The following is a 21,670-nucleotide window of genomic DNA, read 5'->3' on the forward strand; positions in this document are numbered from 1 at the left end:
TTAGCATAATAAATTATTCTCAATTTCCTCACTTTCAATTTGCAGGTGTCCTTTAGTCTAAAAGGAGTCTCTTGTAAGCAGCATATATTTTGGGTCTTTTTTATATATTTGGATGTACTATGTCTTTTCATTGGAACACTTAGCCCATTTATATTTAGAGTGATTATTAATAGATATGAATTTAGTGCTATTATATTACTTATAAAGTTGGTGTTTCTGGAGATATTTTATGTTCCTTTCTAGTCTTTTTTTCTTTTGGTTCTTCTTTCCCATTCTAAGAGGCCCCTTTAATATTTCTTCCAGGGCTGGTTTACTGGTCACTTACTCCTTCAGTTTTCATCTGGGAAACTCTTTAGCTCTCTTACTCTGAATGACTGCCTTGGTGGATAAAGTATTCTTGGCTGCATATTTTCCTTTTCAGCACATTGAATATATCATGCCACTCCCTTCTGGCCTACCAGGTTTCTGTGGGGATATCTGCTGCAAACTTTGTCATCCCTTGTAGGTTAAAGACTTTTTCCCCTTACTGCTTTCAGGATTCTTTCCTTGTCTGTGCATTATGTAAATTTACTATGACACATCTTGGTGTTAGCCAGTTTGTGTTGATTTTGATAGTAGCTTTCTGTACCTCTTGCATCTTGTCTATTTCCTTCCTCAGGTTAGGAAAGTTTTCATCTATAATTTGCTCAAATAAAATGTCTGCCCTTTTTCCTGTCTCTTCTGGAATTCCTGTGGTAGGAATGTTATGATTTATGGGTTAAGAGTTCTCTAAGTCTACATTCATGATCCAATATTTTTCTTTCCCTCTTCTTGTTTGCTTCATTGTTGTCCATAATTTTATCTTCTATATCACTGATTTGTTCCTCTGCTTTTTCCATCCCTGTTGTCAATACACCCAATTGGCTTTGAATCTTGATTGTAGCATTTTATATTTTGTACTAGCTTTTAGTTTGTTTATATCTTCCTAGTGTCTGTATGCTTTTCTCAAGCCTAGTTAGTATCCATATGTTTATTCTTTTAAATTCTGGTTCAGGCATATTACTTATATCTGTTTTGATTAGGTCCCTGGTCATGACCTCTTCTTGTTCTTTCTTTTGGGATGAATTCCTATGCCTTGTTATTTTGCCTACACCTCTTTCTTCTGTGTGTTAGGAAAACCTGTTACATTTTCTGCTCCTGAGTGTGATGGTTATATTAAGAAGAGGTCATATACTCTCCAGAGCCTTGCACTTCAGGAAGTTCTTTTTGTGTATGCTGTGTGCACTCTGCTACTGTGTTTTGGTTGTTCTTTCCTTCCAATCAGTCCTCTACAAAGTTTCTTCTTGCCTGCAGTGGGGAGTATTTGGACCTGGTCCAGTGTGTGGTGGGTTTTAACAAGGTGTGTTTTGGTCTGTTTGTTAGAAAAGGCTAGATCCTGTATCCCCTAGAGCTGAAGTTTTGCAGCACTCTATAATCAGTAGACTTATGTGTGCGAGGGGTTTGTGCTGGTCTTCTGGGAGATGGACCTGCTACACCATTTCACAGACTGACTTGCCCTTGTAAAGATGCCCCTGCAGGGTGCTATTGGGCAGGGCTTGGTGTAAGTGACTCCAGCTTCCACTGTGCGTGCTGTGTTGCTCACTGAATATATGTTTCCTTGCCCAGATTAGGGATGTTTCAGCTATAATTTCCTCAAATAAACTTACCTCTTTTTCCTACTGTTTTTCTTCTGGGACTCATTATATGAATGCTATTATGCACTATAGAGTCGCTAAGTTACCTACATCTGTATTTCTGATCCAATATTGTTCTTTCCCTCTTCTTTTCAACTTCATTACTTTACATAATTTTTATCTTCTATATCACTTATTCATTCCTCTGCTTCTTCCATCCTTGTGGTTATTATATCCAGTTGGCTTCCCATCTCAGTTATTGAATTTTTCATTTTGGCATGTCTAGTTTTCAACTCTTTTATCTGTGTGCTTAGGGACTGCCTCATGACTTCTATGCTTTTATTAAGCCCAGCTAGTATCCTTTTGATTGGTGTTTTAAATTCAGGTTCAGGCATATTATATGTATTTCAATTAGATCCCTAGCTGTGACCTTTTCTTATTCTTTCTTTGGGATGAAATCCACAGTCCTGGCATTTTGTCTAGATCTCTATCTTTTTCTCTGTGTTAAACACACCTGTTATGTTTCCTGATCCTGAGAGTAATTGCTTTAGGAAAAAGAGGTCATATACTGTCCAGGGCCTGGAACTTCAGGAAATGTCTCTAGTGTATCATATGTGCACTCTGCTGCTGTGTTTTGCCTGCTCTTTCTCTTAGGTCAGTCTTCTGCAGAGTTCCTCCTTCCCTACAGGGCAGAATGTTTGGACCTTGGCAGAATTTGGCAAGTTTTAAGTAGGTGTTCTCTGGTCTGCTTGTTAAAAGAAAGCCTGATGCTATTTCCACTAGAGCTGAAGCTTTGTATAACTCTTGTCAGTAGATGTGGTGCATTCAGAGGGTTTGTGCTGGTCTTCTGGAGGAGAGGGCCACTCTGATGGTTCTCAGGCTCACTTTTGTAAGAAAAATAGCACCAGCAGAGCACAGTGGGGCAGGACTTGGTTTAAGTGGTTCAGGCAACCAGTGTGGCACTGTGCTGCTTAATGAAGTTAGTTTATGCTCAGGAATGGTGGCACGGGAAAGAAATGGCATAAGCCAACTCCCTTGTCCCTAGAGAGGGGAGTTTCTGCCCACCACTGTCTGGAAAGCCCCACCAGATGAGCCAACAATCACCCCTTATGTATCCCAGGTGTCCCTCAGATCATTGCCTTCACCCCGTATGTACCCCAGTCACCTATCCACTGGGCAGCACAATACACATTGGGCTCTATTGCAGGCAGGTCAGCTGAGTTTTAAAACTCCAAACTTTAGGGATCTGGCATGGCATCAACCTGTGCTGGTCTTCTGGACAAGGGTCTCGCCACTCTGTGAATGATTCAGCTTTTCCCAAGAATGGCAGTCACACAAGCACAGGGCATTGAGTTTAGAGTAAAGTACAGCAAAGAGCCAGTGTCTAGTTTAGCCACCCTCAGCAGGTGTCTCTGCATCTATGTTGAGGAGTGTTGGAGGGAAATGGCAGCAGCTGGCTCTTTTGTCCCTGGAGAGGCAATGCCACCTCTCTCAGATACGCTCCAAACAGGGGGTACCATCTCTCCCAGTGAATCCCAGAGGATCCTCAGATCATGCTGTCTGTCCCTAGAATATCTGTCCTCATTCTCCACGGGAGCACTATAGTGCCCGGAAGGCTCCATACCAGCCATGCTATGGACCTCTAAAACCAGTAGTTGAGCACCACTGTTGTAAAACCTCATGAAAATCTGCCTGTCTCATTTTCCCAGTCAATGGCTTTGGGGAAGTGTTTTCCTTGTGCTATCCCCTGTGTGTTCCTTTCTTTCTTGTCTCTTGTCCATGACCAGCACTCCCTTCCCTCCACAGTACCTGTGATCCATTTATCCTCCAAACCACATCTCTGTACTTCCTACCTTCCTCGAAGTACCCTCTTCTTTCCCTCTAGTGCAGTTTGTTCTGTCAGTCCTCAGATCAATTTCTTGGGTATTAAGAATTATTTAATATATATCTAGCTGTGTTTGAGGGAGGAGGCAAGTCTAGGGTCCTCCTACTACTTCATCATCTTAGCCCCTCCCTTAGGATATTTTTGAAACAGCAAATCATAGCCTATTAAGTAGTGAGATCAAATCATTGTGTCACAAATAGCATTTTTGTAAAATTATGTAGAATAGGGTGGAGAAAGGCATATAAGAACATAAGTCATTTAGAAAAAAATAATTATTTTACAAAACTTTTGTTTCAATTACATATTTATGTGTGTGTGTGTGTATGTGTTTGTGTGTGTGTGTGTGTGTGTGTGTGTATATATATATATATATATATATATATATATACATGCTTATGGATAGAGTCATAAAATCTATTTCAGACTGTGGATACTAGACACAAAAATATTTGTCATAGAAGTCACCAATCCTCTCATCTGGATGGAAATTTTCTTTCAGTGATCATGGTCTATATCTTTCCTTTACCCTGTAAATTGAAGCAACATGGATTTATGTAGCACAACATAGCTACTACAGATATTTCCTGGAGGCATGCACAAGTTTTCAGACACGTTTGCTAAAAGAGGGTATCAGGTACTCTGGTAATTCCAAATAGACCTATATTCCTCCATAGGGATAGTTTCCTTTTCTTATAGGTTGAATACCTGAGATGGCATATTTTTGTTGCCAATCATGTCCCTGTAGCATACACTGAAACCTTTAAATTATAATCTAAAAAAATCTACCACCCACTTATTTCTAGTAACATCTAATGTGAAAGTATTATTCAGTCTCTTATCTGAGATAAGCAAAAGGTTGGAGACAGTAAAAGCCAAGGCAAGGTATGGTATCCTAGGTATCAGTGCCAGCAATAATACAGAAATGACTATTTGGGATTTTGTTGCTCATGCAGTTGGGTTGGCTGAGGCCAAAAATGTGTAAACTGTTGGCTGGACTTCTTTGAGATTCTTCTTTTCATGATTCCCTCTTTAACAGCATCATCACAGAACTAGGGCTTTTCTAGATATCTTTTCAGATACACTATTCTCAGGTTGCTTGAGACATTAAATAGCTAGCATCCATGTTCTTCCAGTGTTTTGAAAAAGGCAATGCTGTCATTTAGAACCACCAATATTTCTAGGTAGTTCATATAATCCATCACCTTCCTATTAGATGTTATGAGGTGGCAGAGTCTTCTCTTTTTCTCTAAAGTACCCTCTTAAAACTTTACCTTCACCAATTATTGGGGTTTTATAATTCATGTTCTACAAATATTACTAAGTAATTTACTGGTTTCCTAATAAGCGATACTGACTTGTATTTGGTCATAATAACTGTGACTATGATAACACATGTCCATTCATAATTTTCAGACATTTTCTCATTATCATAATTGGTAAGGTATATGGACAGAAGGATTTCATGATTCCATTAGTTGATAGTTCTTCAATATGATTTCTGAGATAATTAATCTCTGATAAACCAAACCTCCTAGATCAATAGCTATCAATGGAGGAAAACTTTGTCACTCAGGGGACAATAGAAATGTCTGAAGACATTTTTTTTTTTGTCAAAATGGTAGGTATGTCTTTTGGGTAGAGGGCAAGGGTGCTACTAAACATTATACAATGTCCATGGAAGTCCTTCCCCACCCAAAACACAGAATTATTTGTTCAAAATGTCAGTAGTGCCAATGTTGATGTTGAAAACTCCTGACCCTGATGTTTGACCCTAACGTTTCCTTGAGTCATTCAAAGTTATAGTGAGCTATTTCCTTTATATACCCCTTCATTTACATAGATACTGTATCATAGCTTAAATTTCTATCTTCCTTCCCAACATTCTTCTTCTACATCTTAGAAGTTGAATAGCTATCAAACTCAAAATTAAGTTAACTCAGACCTTAAACTTGGAATTTTCTAAGATGATAGGAAGAATAGAGATTGAGAGGTTTGTGGTTGTTGTTTTTTTTCTTTTTTTCACTTGTCATACTTTTTTTTTTAATTAAGTATAGTTGACACACACAATATTACATTATTTTAGGGGTACAGCATAGTGATTTGACAAGTTTATATGTTATGTTATGCTCACCACAAGTGTAGCTACCATCTGTCACCATACAATACTATTACAATATCATTGACTATATTCCTTAAATTTTGCCCTTTATTCCTGTGACTTATTAATTCCATAATTTCAATACTGTATCTTCTACTCACCTTTACACATTTTGTCCATCCTCCCACCCCACCCCCCACGTACCCATCAGTTTGTTTTTGTATTTATAGGTCTGATTCTGCTTTTTGCTTATTTAATCTTTTTTTTTTTTAGATTTCACAGAGTTTTTTTGTTTCTGTTTATCTTTAATTCTGGTGAACTAGTGTGCATAAGATAAATAGAGTTTTGTTTATTAAAACTGAAAACTGATATATCATCAGTCTGCTGTTGGAAATAATATACTAGGATTTAAAAAGACTAAAATTAGGCTCAATGAATGCCATGTACACAACAACAGTGTTAATTCAACTCATCTCAATGGCTAATATGGAGGAAATATAATGACCTCAATTTTAAATATGATATTTTAAGGTGTCCATGGGTCACTCAAGCAGATGTGTCAAGTAGGTCATTAAATATATGGAATTGGAAGTAAAACTAGACATGTAGATGTTATCATTTCATAGATGGTAACTGAAGCCTTAGGAGTGTAATGTAACAGCTAAGGACATAATATAGACTTAGAAGAGGAAGTAATCCATAACTATATTCTTACGCAATTCTAATGTTTAATGTCATATAAAGGAAAAATTCAGAGCCAATGATCTTTCCACTATGTAAAGCTCTCCCAGAAAAAAGAGGAATTGATTTAATCATTTGATAAAATTTTATATTAAGTACCTATTATATGGAGGAACTATTGTAGGCTCTTGGATACATCAGTAAATAAAACTGAAAAAAATCTCAAACCTTAGGGGAGCTTATCTTATAGTTTCTTTATAAATAAACAGGGGTTCCAGAGGTGTTCCCTATTATAAAGCCAGTGGTTCTCTGAAAACCTCAATCCCCCATCTTCAATATTAGAAAGAAAAAACAGATGCCACCCTACTCTCCCATTTCCCCTAATCCACCTTTGTTCAATATTGCACATGACTTTAGCTTTCCTACAAAATTGCTGGTTGTTTTCAGGAAGTGAAATAGATAATGGGGCAATCCAGAAATTAGGCATTGACCTTGAGCAAAAAGAAAGAGAAAGAATATCACATAAAAAAGAATGATAGGCATTCATAATGAAATAGCAAACATTATAGACCCAAGTTAAGATAAGTGGACAAAGAATTCTCAGTTCTGAGGTTGACAAAATATAACAAAGATAGGATAACATAGTTACACAGTATTGGAGGTAGTAAGAGTAAAGGGATGGGTCTGATTTGAAAATGCCATTTTCAAAGGCAAAATTAGAGGGAAGAGAAGTAAACTCAAACAATCATCTTTCTGATTGTATCTCTGCTCTTATTATCTTGGACTGAGCTTTACTTCCATCAGGCAACAAATTGATGTCAGTCAGACAACATAAAAATGCATTGAATTAAAATTTGATGATAAAACTTTAGACTTTCTCAGTGATTTTTAATATTGTTAAAATAATACATACAATAGTCTATTGATCATGTGTGCAACATAATGATTCAACATTTGTATACACTGTATACATTTTTAAAATGAATATTCTGTAGGATATGTTTTATAACAAAGGAAAAGTGCCACTTTTTAATTCATATACTAAAAGTTGTGCTTTTATCATAAATACACTTTTTAAACTCTTAAAACTGATAGCATTTCAAAAGTGAGTTAGATAATAACCATGAAAGCAAAATTATCCTAGAATCTTTGCTTACCACCTTGAACACTATTCGAATTCTCCCTCTACCTCAGGTCACCCTTGGTTCATCCTAAACGCAAGACCCTCCAGTTGGCACTCTCGCTGGAATCTCCACAACCTGAAGTATAAGACATGACGATAATTATATGAAACCCATAGCTCCAGAAGCACTACACATATGGACATAGATGATCTGGCAGTAATCCTGAAGTTCTTCCATTAATTTTTTGGAGGAAAACAATTACAGAACTATTGGCTCTGTAATCAAAGGTCTTACTCTTATATATCAAGGCTCCATATCTACATAATTGTTTGAGTATCTAGAACCTTTTAAAAACAGTTTCTGTTATCTGGGTCAGTTGATGAAGTCCCCTATATAACTCCATGAAAACTCAGGCCTCACACTTCTTATCAAGACAGAACATTTTAGATATCCTGCTGAAAGAAGAATATAAAAATAGATCATTCTGTACACTCAAAAGAAGTCATGCCTTATGCCAAACCTATGTTAGATTAGCACCCTGGATTGTATGTGACTTCTTGCTTATGAGGAGATGCCAATACTTCCAGAGAAGGAAGCAGACACTGTGGAAGAGTTCCAGTTGCTGGAAAGGATACACTATGGAATAATGCTGCCCTGAACATAATATTTCAAAAAAGGTTTTCCACTCTTTCATGTGGAAAACTGATTTAGATAGCTAAGGCTGGAAGTTTGGACCTGTGTGTATAACTGAAAGGCTACCTGGACACTTAGACCCATCTCCTAGCCATCCTGGTTCAATCTATCACCAGAAATAACTGAGTAAATGGACCTGCATGAAAAGTCAGCCATTTTATGTGTGCCAGGCCCACCAGCAAGAAATCCTGCAGCTATCTAATAATGATAAAAATCAGCCAGGTTCTCTTCCTCTAGCTGTGTCTTATGTCAGGGAAATCTTGGCTGCCAATATAACCTACCTATAGACCCACATAATGACAGATTTCAGGGTAATGGGGAAATCATTCATGGTCCAGTAGGCCCAGATTCACTCCAAGCTTCAGCAAGACTTAGCACATGTAATGGACATCTGCTACTGAGACCTATCATCCATTAGAACTTGTTAGGGTAGAAATTTATATAGGGCTAATCATACCAATGTTGGCATTTAAGCTCAAATGGTCTAGGCCCATAACTAAACTATCATCTGGAGCATCCTGAACTACTGCTGAGCTACTATTAGTATGTGTGCCTCCTGAAAATGTCAATAATCATAAACTTTCCAGGTGTGTCTGCTTTATCAATCACATGGACAGCCAGAGTGCCCAAGAAAAAGTCAATCTACAGAGAAGTCTTCTCAGAAGAAAGTGCAAGGGAGATACCTGTTAATTTACTTGTTGAATAGGGGTGCAGTGGTGCACTGCACTTGGGGGTGCAGTGGTAATCAAAACAGACAAAAATATTTTCCCTATGAGGCTTACATAATAGCTTGGAGGACAGAAAATAAGAAAAGAAATAAGTAAATTAAATAGCATATTAGAAACTAATAAGTGCTATGGAGATAAAGAAAGAAAGAAGGGATATGGAGATTAGCTTTAAATGTGGTCATCAGAGAAGGTCTCCTTGGGAAAGTTATATTTAACTAAATATAGATAAATATAATGTAGATAAATATATCTTCTTTGGGAAGAACCTAAAGAAGCAAACCATGTACAGACATACAATAGACACGCTGCAGGTATGGTTCCAGACCACTGCGATAAAATAAATATTGCAATAAAGCAAGTCAACTGAACTCTTTGGCTTCCAAGTGCATATAAAACTTATTTTTAGGGGCGCCTGGGTGGCGCAGTCGGTTAAGCGTCCGACTTCGGCCAGGTCACGATCTTGCAGTCCGTGAGTTTGAGCCCCGCATCGGGCTCTGGGCTGATGGCTCAGAGCCTGGAGCCTGTTTCTGATTCTGTGTCTCCCTCTCTCTCTGCCCCTCGCCCGTTCATGCTCTGTCTCTCTCTGTCCCAAAAATAAATAAACGTTGAAAAAAAAACCTTATTTTTACACTATGCTGCAACCTATTAAGTGTGCAATAGTATTATGTCTAAAAAATATATGTCTTAATTTAAAAATACTTTACTGCTAAAATATGCTAACCATAATCTGAGCTTTCAGTCATAATCTTTTTGCCAGTGGAGGGTCTTGACTCAAAGTTGATGGCTGTTGACTGATCAGAATGGTGGTTGCTGAAGGCTGAGGACATGGCTGTGGCAATTTCTTAAAATAAGAAAACAAGTTTGCTCCATTGACTGACTCTTCCTTCCAAGAACTATTTCTCTATAGAATGTGATCCTGTTTGATAGCATTTTACCCACTATAGAACTTCCTTCAAATTTGGAGTCAATCCTATCAAACCCTGTCCCTGTTTTATCAATTAAGTTGAGATAATATGTTAAATCCTTTGTTGTCATTTAAACAATATTTACAACATCTTCACCAGGAGTAGATTCTATGTCAAGAAACTATTTTATCTTCCCATCCATAAGAAGCAATTACTTATCCATTAAAGTTTTGTTAAGAAATTGCAGCCACTCAGCCATGTATTCATGCTTCACTTCTAATTTTAGTTCATTTGCTATTTCCACCATTTCTGCAGTTACTTCCTCCACTGAGGTTTTGAACCCCTCAAAATCATCCATAATGGTTGGAATCAACTTCTTCCAATCTCCTGTTAATGTTGGTATTTTGATCTCTTCCTATGAATCACAAGTATTCTTAATAATATCTAGAATGGTAAATCTTTTCCAGAAGGTTATCAATTAACTTTGCACAGATCCATCAAAGAAATTACTATCTAAGGAAGCTATAGCTTTACAAAATGTATTCCTTAAATAATAGAACTTAAAAGTTGAACTTACTCCTTCATCCATGAACTGCAGAATGGATGCTGTGACAGTAGACATGAAAAACAATTTTAATATCATTGTACATCTCCATCAGAGCTCTTGGATGACCAGGTGCATTGTCAATGGGCAGTCATATTTTGAAAGGTATCTTTTTCTCAGAAGTAGGTGTCAATAGTGGGCTTCAACATTCAGTAAACTATGTTGTCAACAAATGTGCTGTCATTCAGGCTTTGCTGTTCCATTTATAGAGCACAAGGAGAGTAGATTTAACATAATTTTTTAAAATGTCTAAGAGTTGGGGGGGGTAAATATCTAGTAGTACAATTGCTGGATTGTAGTGTAGTTCTACTTTTAACTTTTCCAGGAACCCCTATTCTGTTTTCCAGAGTGTCTGCACCAGTTTGCACCCTACCAGCACTGAAAGAGGGTTCCCCTTTCCCAATTCACACCAATACTTGTGGTTTCTTGTGTTATTGATTTTACCCATTCTGACAGGAGTGAGGTGGTATCTCATTGTAGTTTGGATATTCATTTCCCTGATGATCAGTGATGTTGAGCATCTTTTCATGTGTCTGTTGGCCATCTGTAAGTCTTTTTTGGGAAAAATATCTATTCATGTCTTCTACCCATTTCTTCACTGGATTATTTGTATTTTTGGTGTTGAGTTTGTTATGTTCTTTATAGATTTTTGATACCAATCTATTCTATATGTAATTTGAAAATACGTTCTCCCATTCTGTAAGTTGCCTCTTACTTTTTTGTTCATTACTTCCTTCTCTGTGCAGAAGCTTTTTATCTTGATGAGGTCGCAATAGTTCATTTTTTTCTTTTATTTCCCTTGCCTCTGGAGACATGTCAAGTAAGAAGTTGTTGCAGAAGGTCATAGAGGTTGCTGCCTGTTTTCTCCTCTAGGATTTTGATGGTCTCCTGTCTCACACTTAGGTCTTTCATCCATTTTGAATTTATATTTGTGTATGGTGTAATAAAATGGTACAGGTTCATTCTTCTGCATGTTGCTGTCATGTTCTCCCAGCACCATTTGCTGAAGAGACTGTCTTTTTTCCATTGGATACTCCTTCCTGCTTTCTTGATGATTAGTTGGCCATATACTGTGGGTCCATTTCTGGGTTCTCTATTCTATTCCATTGATCTATGTGTCTGTTTTTGTGCTAATACCATACTGTCTTGAGAATTACAGCTTTGTAATAAAGGTTAAAGTCTGGAATTGTGATGCCTTCAACTTTGGTTTTCTTTTTCAACATTACTTTGGCTATTTGGGGTCTTTGTTGGTTTCATACAATTTTTAGAATTGTATGTTCTAGCTCTGTGAAGAATGCTGGTGATATTTTGATAATGATTGCACTGAATTTGTAGATCGCTTTGGATAGTATAGACATTTTAACAATATTTGTTCTTCCAATCCATGAGCATGGAATGGTTTTCCATTTCTTAGTGTGTTCTTCAATTTCTTTTATAAGCTTTCTATAGTTTTCAATATATATATATTTTACCCCTTTGGTTGGGTTTATTCCTAGGTATCTTATGGTTTTTGGTGCAATTGTATATGGGATCAATTCTATGATTTCTTTTTCTGCTGCTTCATTATTCGTGTATAGAAATGCAACTGATTTCTGTACACTGATTTCATATCTAAGACTGCTAAATTCATGTATCAGTTCTAGAAGTTTTTGGTGAAATATTTCTGTTTTTCCATGTAGAGTATCATGTCCTCTGCAAAGTGTAAATGTTTGACTCCTTCCTTTTCAATTTTTATTTCTTTATGTTGTCTGCTGAGGCTAGGAGTTCAAGTATGATGTGGAACAACTGTTGTGAGTATGGACAACCCTGTCATGTTCCTGAACTTAGGGGGTAAGCTCTCAGGTTTTCCCCATTGAGGATGATATTAATTGTGGGGATTTGGCATATGGCCTTTATGATGTTGAGGTATAGTCCTTCTATCCCTACTTTCATGGGGGTTTTTACCAATAAAGGATACTTTATTTTGTCAAATGCTTTCCTGGTGTCTATTGAGAAGATCATATATTTCTTATCCTTTATTCTATTAATGTGGTGTATCACATTGATTGATTAGTGAATACCAAACTAGCCCTTCAGCACAGGAATGAATCCCACGTGATCATGGTGATGTTTTAATGTACTATTAGATTTGATTTGTTAGTATTTTGTTGAGAATATTTGCATACAAATTTATCGGGGATATTGGCCCATAATTCTCCTTTTTGGTGGGGTCTTCGGTTTTGGAATCAAGGTGACTCATCAAATGAGTTTGGAAGATTTCTTTCCATTTATAGTTTTTGAAACAATTTTCAAAGATAGATATTAACTTTTCTTTAAATAGCTGATAGAATTCCCCTGGGAAGCCATCTGGCCCAGGAATCTTGTTTATTGGGAGATATTTGATTACTGATTCAATATCTTTGCTGGTTATGAGTCTGCTCAAATTATCTATTTTTTTCTATTTCAATTTTGGTAGTTTGTGTATTTCTAAAAATTTGACCATTTCTTCCAGATTTCCCAGTTCGTTGGCATATAATTTTTCATTGTATTCTCTTATCAGTGTTTGTATTTCTGTGTTTTTGGTTGTGATCACATTCATTCAGGATTTTATCTATTTGGGTTCTTTTTTCTTTTTGGTAAGTCTGGATAGGGGTTTATCAATTTTGTTAATTCTTTCAAAGAACCAGACCTTAATTTCATTTTTGTTCTGCTTTTTTGTTTTTTTTTATATAATTTATTTCTGCTCTAATCTTTATTATTTCCCTTCTTCTGTCTTTAGGCTTTATTTGCTGTGCCTTTTATAGCTCCTTTAGGCATAAGGTTATATTGTGTATTCAGGGCCTTTCATGTTTCTTGAAATGGGCCTGGATTGCAATATACTTCCAAAGACTGCCTTTGTGGCATCCCAAAGGGTTTGAATTGTCATGTTTTAATTTTCAGTTGCTTCCATGTACTTTTTTTTTTATCTCTTCTTCAATTTCCTGGTTAACCCATTCATTCTTTAGTAGGATGCCCTTTAACCTCCATGTATTTGAGGGCCTTCCACATTTTTCCTTGTGTTTGACTTCAAGTTTCATAGCATTGTTTTCTGAAAACATGCATGGTATGATCTTGATTTTTTGTACCTATTGAGGGCTGATTTGTGACCAATTATGTGATCTATTCTGGAGAATGTTCCATGTGCACTTGAGAAAAATGTGCATTCAGGTGTTTTAGGGTGAAATCTGAATATATGTTAAGTTCATCTGGTCCAGTGTGTGTCTCAAAGCCACTGTTTCCTTGTTGATTTTCTTAGATGATCTGGCCATTGTTGTAAAGGAGGGGTATTAAAACCCCCTAGTATTATTGTATTATTATCAATGAGCTTCTTCATGTTTGTTATTAATAAACATATATTTGTGTGCTCCAATTTGGGCACATAAATATTTACAGTTGTTAGATCTTCTTGATGGATAGACCCCTTAATTATGATATAATGCCCTTCTTCACCTCTTTGTTTGCAAATCTAGTTTATATCAGGGCACGTGGGTAGATCAGTTGGTTAAGCATTCGACTCTTGATTTCAGAAAAGAAGGGGTGCCTGGGTGACTCAGCCAATTAAGTGTATGACTTCGGCTCAGATCATGATCTCACGGTTGGTGAGTTTGACTTGGTGTCAGCATTGGACTCTGTGCTGACAGTGCAGAGCTTGCTTGGTATTCTCTCACTCCCTCTCTCTCTTCTCCTTGCCTGTTTATGCCCTCACTCTCACTCTCTTTCAAAATAAATAAATATTTTTTAAAAATCTAGTTTATCTCATATAAGTATGGCTACTCCAGCTTTCTTTTGACATCCATTAGCATGATAGAAGTTTCTCCATCCCCTCACTTTCAATCTGCATGTGTCTTTAGGTCTATAATAAGTCTTTTGTAGGCAGCATATAAATGGATCTTGGGTTTTTTTTTAATCCATTATGCTACCTTATGTCTTTTGTTTGGAGCATTTAGTCCATTTACATTCTGACTGATTATTGAAAGATATGAATTTAGTGCCATTCTGTCACCTGTAGAGTTGGTGTTTCTGGTGATGTTATCTGGTCCTTTGTAGTCTTTGTTGCTTTGATCTTTATTTTTTTCCTCCAGAGAGTCCCCCTAAAAATTTCTTATAGGGCTGATTCAGTGATCATGAACCCCTTTAGTTAGTTTGTTTTTTGTCTTGGAAACTTTTAATCTCTTCCCCTATTCTGAATAACAGCCTTGCTGGATAAAGGATGCATGGCTGCATCTTTATCTGATTCAACACATTGAATATATTCTACCACTCCTTCCTTGCCTGCCAGATTTCAGTGAACAGGTCTGCTGCTAACCTTATATGTCTACCCTTGTAGCTTTACAACTTTTTGTTCCTAACTGCTTTCTGAACCCTCTCTTCATCTTGTATTTTGCAAGTTTCACTATGATATGTCATGGTGTTGGTCTGTTTTTGTTGATTTTGAGAGGAGTTCTCTGTGCCTCTTGGACTTGAATGTCTGTTTCCTTCCCCAGATTAGGGAAGCTTTCAGCTATAATTTGTTCAAATAAACCTTCTTCCCCATTTTCCCACTATTCTTCTACTGGGACTCCTATAAAACAGATATTGTTTCATTTAATGGAATCACTAAGTTCCCTAAGTCTCCCCTCATGATCTAATACTTCTCTTCCCCTCTTTTCAGCTTAATTATTTTCCATAATTTTATCTTCTATATTAACCACCATTTCCTATGCTTCTTCAATCCTCACTTTTACTATATACAGTCAGGTTTGCATCTGTTACAACATTTTTTTAATTTATGCCTGACTAGCTTTTAGGTCTTTGATCTCTGGAGCAAGGGTTTCTCTGGTGTCTTCTATGCTTTCCTCAAGCCTAGCTAGTAGTCTTATGACTGTTGTTTTAAATTCTTGTAAGATATATTGCTTATATCTTTTTTGAGCAAGTCCCTGGCTGTGATTTCTTCTTGACATTTTTTTTTATGGAGAATGCCTCCAACTTCTCATTTTGGTTAAGTTTCTGTCTTTTTTGTGTTTTAAAAGCTTGTTATGCTTCTTGCACCTGAGAGTAATGCTCTATTAAAAAGGGGTTATACGCTGTCCAGGGCCTGTCATTTCAGTAAGTGTTTCTTGTGTATGCTGTGTGAACTCTGTTTTGTTTTGGCTACTCGTTTCTACTGTCACTCCTCTGCAGAGCCCCTCCTTGATTGCAGTGTGGAAGGTATGGAGCTTTATCTAGGTGTTCTTTGGTTTGTTGGTTAGAGTAAGCCTGGAAAAAGGGGGGGAAGCCTAATCCCAAAAAAAGGTAAAAGTAAAGGGAATTAAAAAAAACAGAGAATCAAAAAACTATAAGACTGATTCTAATTAAAAAGAAAGAAAAAAATTGAAGTCTGGTCCAAAAATAAAAAGAGAAAATGAAATGAAACAAATAAGAAATTATATGCCTGATTCTAAAAGAAAAAAAGAAGAAAGGAGAAAAAAAGTAAGCCTCGTCCTATTCCCACCAGTACTGCAGGTGTCATTTTGAAGCACCTGGTTTTCAGTATACTTGGTGCATGTAAGGTGCTGCTTACGCTAGTCTTCTGGAAGAGAGGTCTGTTGTGTTGGCTCAGAGTCAGTCTTGCTCCAGTAAATAAGCAGTTGCCATGCTCAGGGGGTTTGGTTTAAGTGGGTCCCGCCTCCACTTGGGGTTGCTGTGCTGCTCTCTGAAGTCCCACCATGTTGGTGTTGGGGAGAAAATGGTGGCAGTCCAATCTCCCATCCCCGGACAGGGGATCTCATACCCCTGCTGTTTAGTCAGCTCTCACAGAAAAGCATGGATAGTCAGCTCACCCTGTGCCACTGCTCTCCTGCATTTTTTCTTTGGCACTCAGATGGGATTCAAAACTTGAAGTCTTAAAGGACCCAGCACAATGCGGACCCTACCCACCTTTACTCAAGATTAGAGCCTCTTCACGCTGTGTCTGAAGTCCTTTGTCCCAGAAAAACAGTCCCACGCCTACACAGTGCATGGTATCAATTGTGTAGCACCACTAAAAGCAGCAACAAGGTTATATTCCCTCTAGGTATGCCTCTGTGTCTGCTGATAAAAGGCCTCTTGTTGGAACCTACACGGTCTTGTGTCCTTGGAGAGGCAATATACCCTCTTCCAAAAGTACTCCAAGAAGGAGAATATTCTCCCCCATGTACCCTGGAGATCCCTACAATGTGCTATGCACTCCTAGGCCAGCTCCCTACTTCTCCCCAGAGTGCACACCACAGCTCTGCTCCAGAGAAAGTCATGCACTTTCAAAATCCCCACTGTGTGCAAAAAAGCATGTGACATTCAGTACTTCTCTCTCTAGTCTGTAGTCTAGAGAGGTTTTCCTCTTGTGCAAAGTGATGCCACACTCACTCAACTCCTCTATCTTTCTCTCCCTTTTGTCTCTCTTGGAAAGGGTTGCCTCCTCTTGATGGCACCACAGGTGTTCTCTGACCCAATTCACTTCCATGCACCTCACACCTGCCATGCTGTCTCCTTCCAACCCAACTCCTTCTGCCAGTCCTCAGATCGATTTCCTGGGTGTTTCAAGTGATCTGACCTCAATACAGCTGTGTTTGAGGGCTGAGGAAAGCTCAAGTTCCTACTACTTCTCTGCCATCTTAACTCCTCCCTGAACAAATACTTCTTTAAGATAAGTAACAAATATAGAATTATTAATAATTCTTTACTTGGAATGCCCATCTCTCCTATACTATCTTTACCTCCTTAGTAAAGCCTTTTCTGATCTCCCCACTTTTATAAAGTGTTGGTTGCTTTTTATCCTGATTTCCATACTATTTTGAACATATATCAATTATATCACATTTCAGACTACATAGGTACACCTATGTCTGTACTAGATTGTGAGTTCCTCAAAAACCAGAATCAAATATTTGTATCCTCAATGACTAATGCAGTGGCTAGGCTCTGAGAAGTGCTCTATTAATATTTGTGGAACAAATTACTGTGAATTATAGTTGGGCTAATAATAATTATATTCCACTAGCATTGATTTTATAGCTATTTCACAGTTGGAGTCAAAATGGCACTATGTCCCAGGAAGAACTGAAAATTTAAAACTGTAAAACAGGAAATAAAACATAATTAATTTTCTATGTAACTAATTATATTAGCAAAAAAATTATGCTGAGATTTTGGTAATGAATTTCTGAACTAAGATTTAAAAACATAAATACTTGATAAAATAAAAATTAAAAGAACAGAAATGTAATTAAAAGAGCATAGGCTCTGGAATCAAATTCACCTGAATTTGAATTCTGACTTCAAAATTACTAGCTAGAAGTTTGGGTCAAGGTAGCATAGTAGTAGGGGACCCTATGCTTATCTTGTTTCTCAAACACAGCTAGATAAATATCAAATAATTCTGAATACCCAGGAAACCAATCTGAGGACAGAGAACAAACTACACAACTAGGGGGAGAATAGAGGCCACACTGAGGAAGGTAGGAGGTGTAGAGATGTGATTTGGGGGAGAAAAGAATTATGAATGCTACAGAGGTGAGGATGCTCTGATCAGAGAGAGAGAGAGAGAGAGAGAGAGAGAGAGAGAGACGGAGATCAGTGTGCAGGTGATTGCACAAGAAAAACACTTTCCCAAAACCATTGACTGGGAAAATGAGAAGGGCTGATTATTGCAAGTTTTTATAAGCAGTGGAGCTCAAAGTCTGACGTTCTTAGAAGTATGCTGGGGTAGAGCTTGTGGGCATAGTGGTATTCTGGTGGAGAAGGAAGGAAGAAACCCGGGAGCAGAGTGTGGTCCAAGGATCCCTAGAGTCACACTGGGAGAGACAGTTACCCTTCTTGGAGTGCATTTTGGAGAGATGGCACTGACTCTCAGGGGACAAAATTGCTGGTGGGTGCCTTTGAGCTGCCCCATTCATTAGCATAGACACAGAGGTACCTGCTGAGGGCAGGTAGCTTAGATGCCAGCTTTCTGTTGTGCTTCACCACAAATTCCAAGTCCCTGCATGTTTGTGTGATTGCCCTTCCAGCACAAAACAGCACCAGCCACAGCATGGTGAGATCTTCCTCCAGAGGATCAGCACAGGTCCACACCACACCAAGTCCCTCAAATTTGGAGTTTTGTAACCCACCCAGTGTGTCTGTGATAAAACACAGGAGCCCTGTGCTGCCGAGTGGGCAGATGGCTCAGACACAGACAGGGTGAAGGCAAGGATCTTGGGATCTCTGGGACACATGAAGGGAGATTATTCACTCTTCTGTGAGGGCTTCCTGAACAGTGGTGGGTAGAAATGCTCCTCTCTGGGTATTAGAGAGGGGGCTGACACCATTTTTATACCCTGACCAACAGCATGGACAGATTTCAGTGAGCAGCACAGCACCCACAGTGAAGGCTTCAGAATCTTACACCATGACCCATCCCCCTCTACTCGGCAGATGCTTTTTTAATAGATGCAGAAAAAAAAATCATTTGACACAATACAGCATCTATTCTTGAAAAATACCCTCAATAAAGTAGGGGTAGAGGGAACATACCTCAACATCATAAAGGCAATCTATGAAAGACCCAGTGCTAATATCAACCTCAATGAAGAAAAAGTAAGAGGTTTTCCTCTATGGTCAAAACAAGACTGGGATGTCGACTCTCAAAATTGTTATTTAGTATAGTACTGAAAGACCAAGCCTCAGTAATCAGACAACAAAAGAAAATAAAAGTCATCCAAATTGGCAAGGAATAAGTCAAACTTTCACTATTCTCAGATGCGTTGATACTCCATGTAGAAAGACTCCACCAAAAATTGCTAGAACTGATGAATTCAGTAAAATCGCAGGATACAAAATCAACATACAGAAATCTGTTGCATCTCTATACACCAATAATGAAGACACAGAAATTTCAGGAATCAATCCCATTTTCAATTGTACCAAAAAACCATAAGAAGTATAAGAATAAACCTAACCAAAGAGGTAAAAGATCTATATTCTGAAAACTATAAAAGACTTATGAAAGAAATTTATGTTGACAAAAAGAGGGTAGCCTGGGTGGCTCGGTCAGTTAAGTATCTGACTTTGGCTCCAGTCATCATCTCATGGCTTATGAATTTGAGCTTCACATCAGGCTCTGTGCTGACAACTCAGAGCCTGGAACCTGCTTCAGATTCTGCATCTCTGTCTCTCTCTGCCCCTTCCCTGCTCACACTCTGTATCTCTCTCTCTCTCTCTCAATATAAACATTTTAAAAAATTTCAAGATGACACAATGAAATGGACAAACATTCCATGCTCATGGACTGGATGAATAAATCGTTAAAATGTCTCTACTACCCAAAGCAATCTACACATTTAATGCAATCCCCATCAATATACCACTAGCATTGAGAGACCTGGCTAGCTTCATCAATGGAGCAAATGACTCTTCATCTTAGGGTTGTGAGTTTCACCCCCACATTGGATGTAGAGTTTACTTAAAAATAAAAATCTTTTTGGGGTGCCTGGGTGGCTCAGTCAGTTAAGCATCCAACTTCAGCTCAGTTTATGATCTTGCAGTTTGTGGGTTCGAGCCCCACATCGGGCTTTGTGCTGACAGCTCAGAGCCTGGAGCCTGCTTTGGATTCTGTGTCTCCCTCTCTCTCTGTTCCTCCCCTGCTCACACTCTGTCTCTCTGTCTCTCTCAAAATAAATAAAATATTAAAATAAAATTTTAATAAAGTTAAAATATTTTTTAAAAGCTATTGAGAGACACTATAATTAAAAAAGTTACCACCAGAATTTTTCACAGAGCCAGAATAAGCAATCCTAAAATCTGTATGGAATCCCAAAGGACCCCAAATAGCCAAAGCAATCTTGAAAAAGAAAAGCAAAACTGAAGGCATCACAATTCTGGACCTCAAGCTATATTACAAAACTGTATTCATCAAGATAGTATGGTACTTGCACAAAAACAGAAACACAAATCAATGGAAAAGAATAGAAAACCCAGAAATGGACCCACAACTATAGGGTCAACTAATCTTCGACAGAGCAGGAAAGAATATTCAATGGAAAAAAGACAGTCTCTTCAACAAATGGTGTTGGGGAAACTGGGCAGCAACATGTAGCAGAATTAAACTATACCACTTTCTTATACCATACTCAAAAATAAATTCATAATTGATTAAAGACCTAAATGTGAGACAGCACACTATCAAAATCCTAGAATAAAATACAGGCAGCAACCTCTTCGACCATGGCCATAGTAACTTCTTACTAGACACATCGCTGGAGGTAAGGGAAACAAAAGCAAACATGAACTACTAGGACTTCATGAAGATAAAAAGATTCTGCACAGCAAGGAAAACAATCAAAAAAACTAAAAGGCAACCAATGTAATGGGAGAAGATATTTGCAAATGACATATCAGATAAAGGGTTACTATCCAAAAACTATAAAGAACTTATCAAACTTAACACCCCAAAAACAAACAACCCAGTGAAGAAATTAGCAGAAGACATGAATAGACATTTTCCCAAAGAAGACATATAGGTGGTTAAGAGACACGGGAAAAGATACTCAACATCACTTTTTATCAGGGAAATACAAATCAAAACCACAATGAGACACCACTTAACACTTGTCAGCATGGACAAAATTAACAATGCAGGAAGCAATAGATGTTAGAGAGTATAAAGATAAAGGGGAACCCACTTACACTGTTTTTTGGAATGCAAACTGGTGCAGCCACTCTGGAAAACAGTATGGAGTTTCCTCAAAAAGTTAATCATAGAAACTCCCTAAAACCCAGCATTTGCACCAGTAGGTATTTACTAAAAGAACACAAAAGTATTAATTGGAAGGGGCACATGCACCCTCGTGTTTATAGCCGCATTATCAACAATAGCCAAAATGGAAAGAGCCCAAATATCCATCTACTGATGAACGGATAATGAAGCAGTGCTATGTATATATGATGGAATATTACTTTGCCATGAAAAAGAATGATATCTTGGGGCGTCTGGGTGGTTCTGTTGTTTAAGCATCTGACTCTTGATCTCGGCTCTGGTCATGATCTCATGGTTTGTGCAATCGAGCCCCATGTCGGGCTCTGAACTGGCAGAGCAGAGCCTGCTTGGGATTCTCTCTCTCTCTCTCTCTCTCTCTCTCTCTCTGTCCCTCCCCTGCTGGCTCTCTCTCTCTAAAAATAAGTAAACTTAAAAAAAAGAATGATATCTTGCCATTTGTAAAGATGTGGATGGAGCTAGATTATATTATGCTAAGCGAAATAAGTCAGTGAGAGAAAGGCAAATACCATATGATTTCACTCAAATGTGGAACTTA

Source organism: Herpailurus yagouaroundi, unplaced genomic scaffold, assembly GCF_014898765.1.
Source record: "Herpailurus yagouaroundi ecotype Mexico unplaced genomic scaffold, PumYag 67623, whole genome shotgun sequence".
Taxonomy (NCBI): Eukaryota; Metazoa; Chordata; class Mammalia; order Carnivora; family Felidae; genus Herpailurus; species Herpailurus yagouaroundi.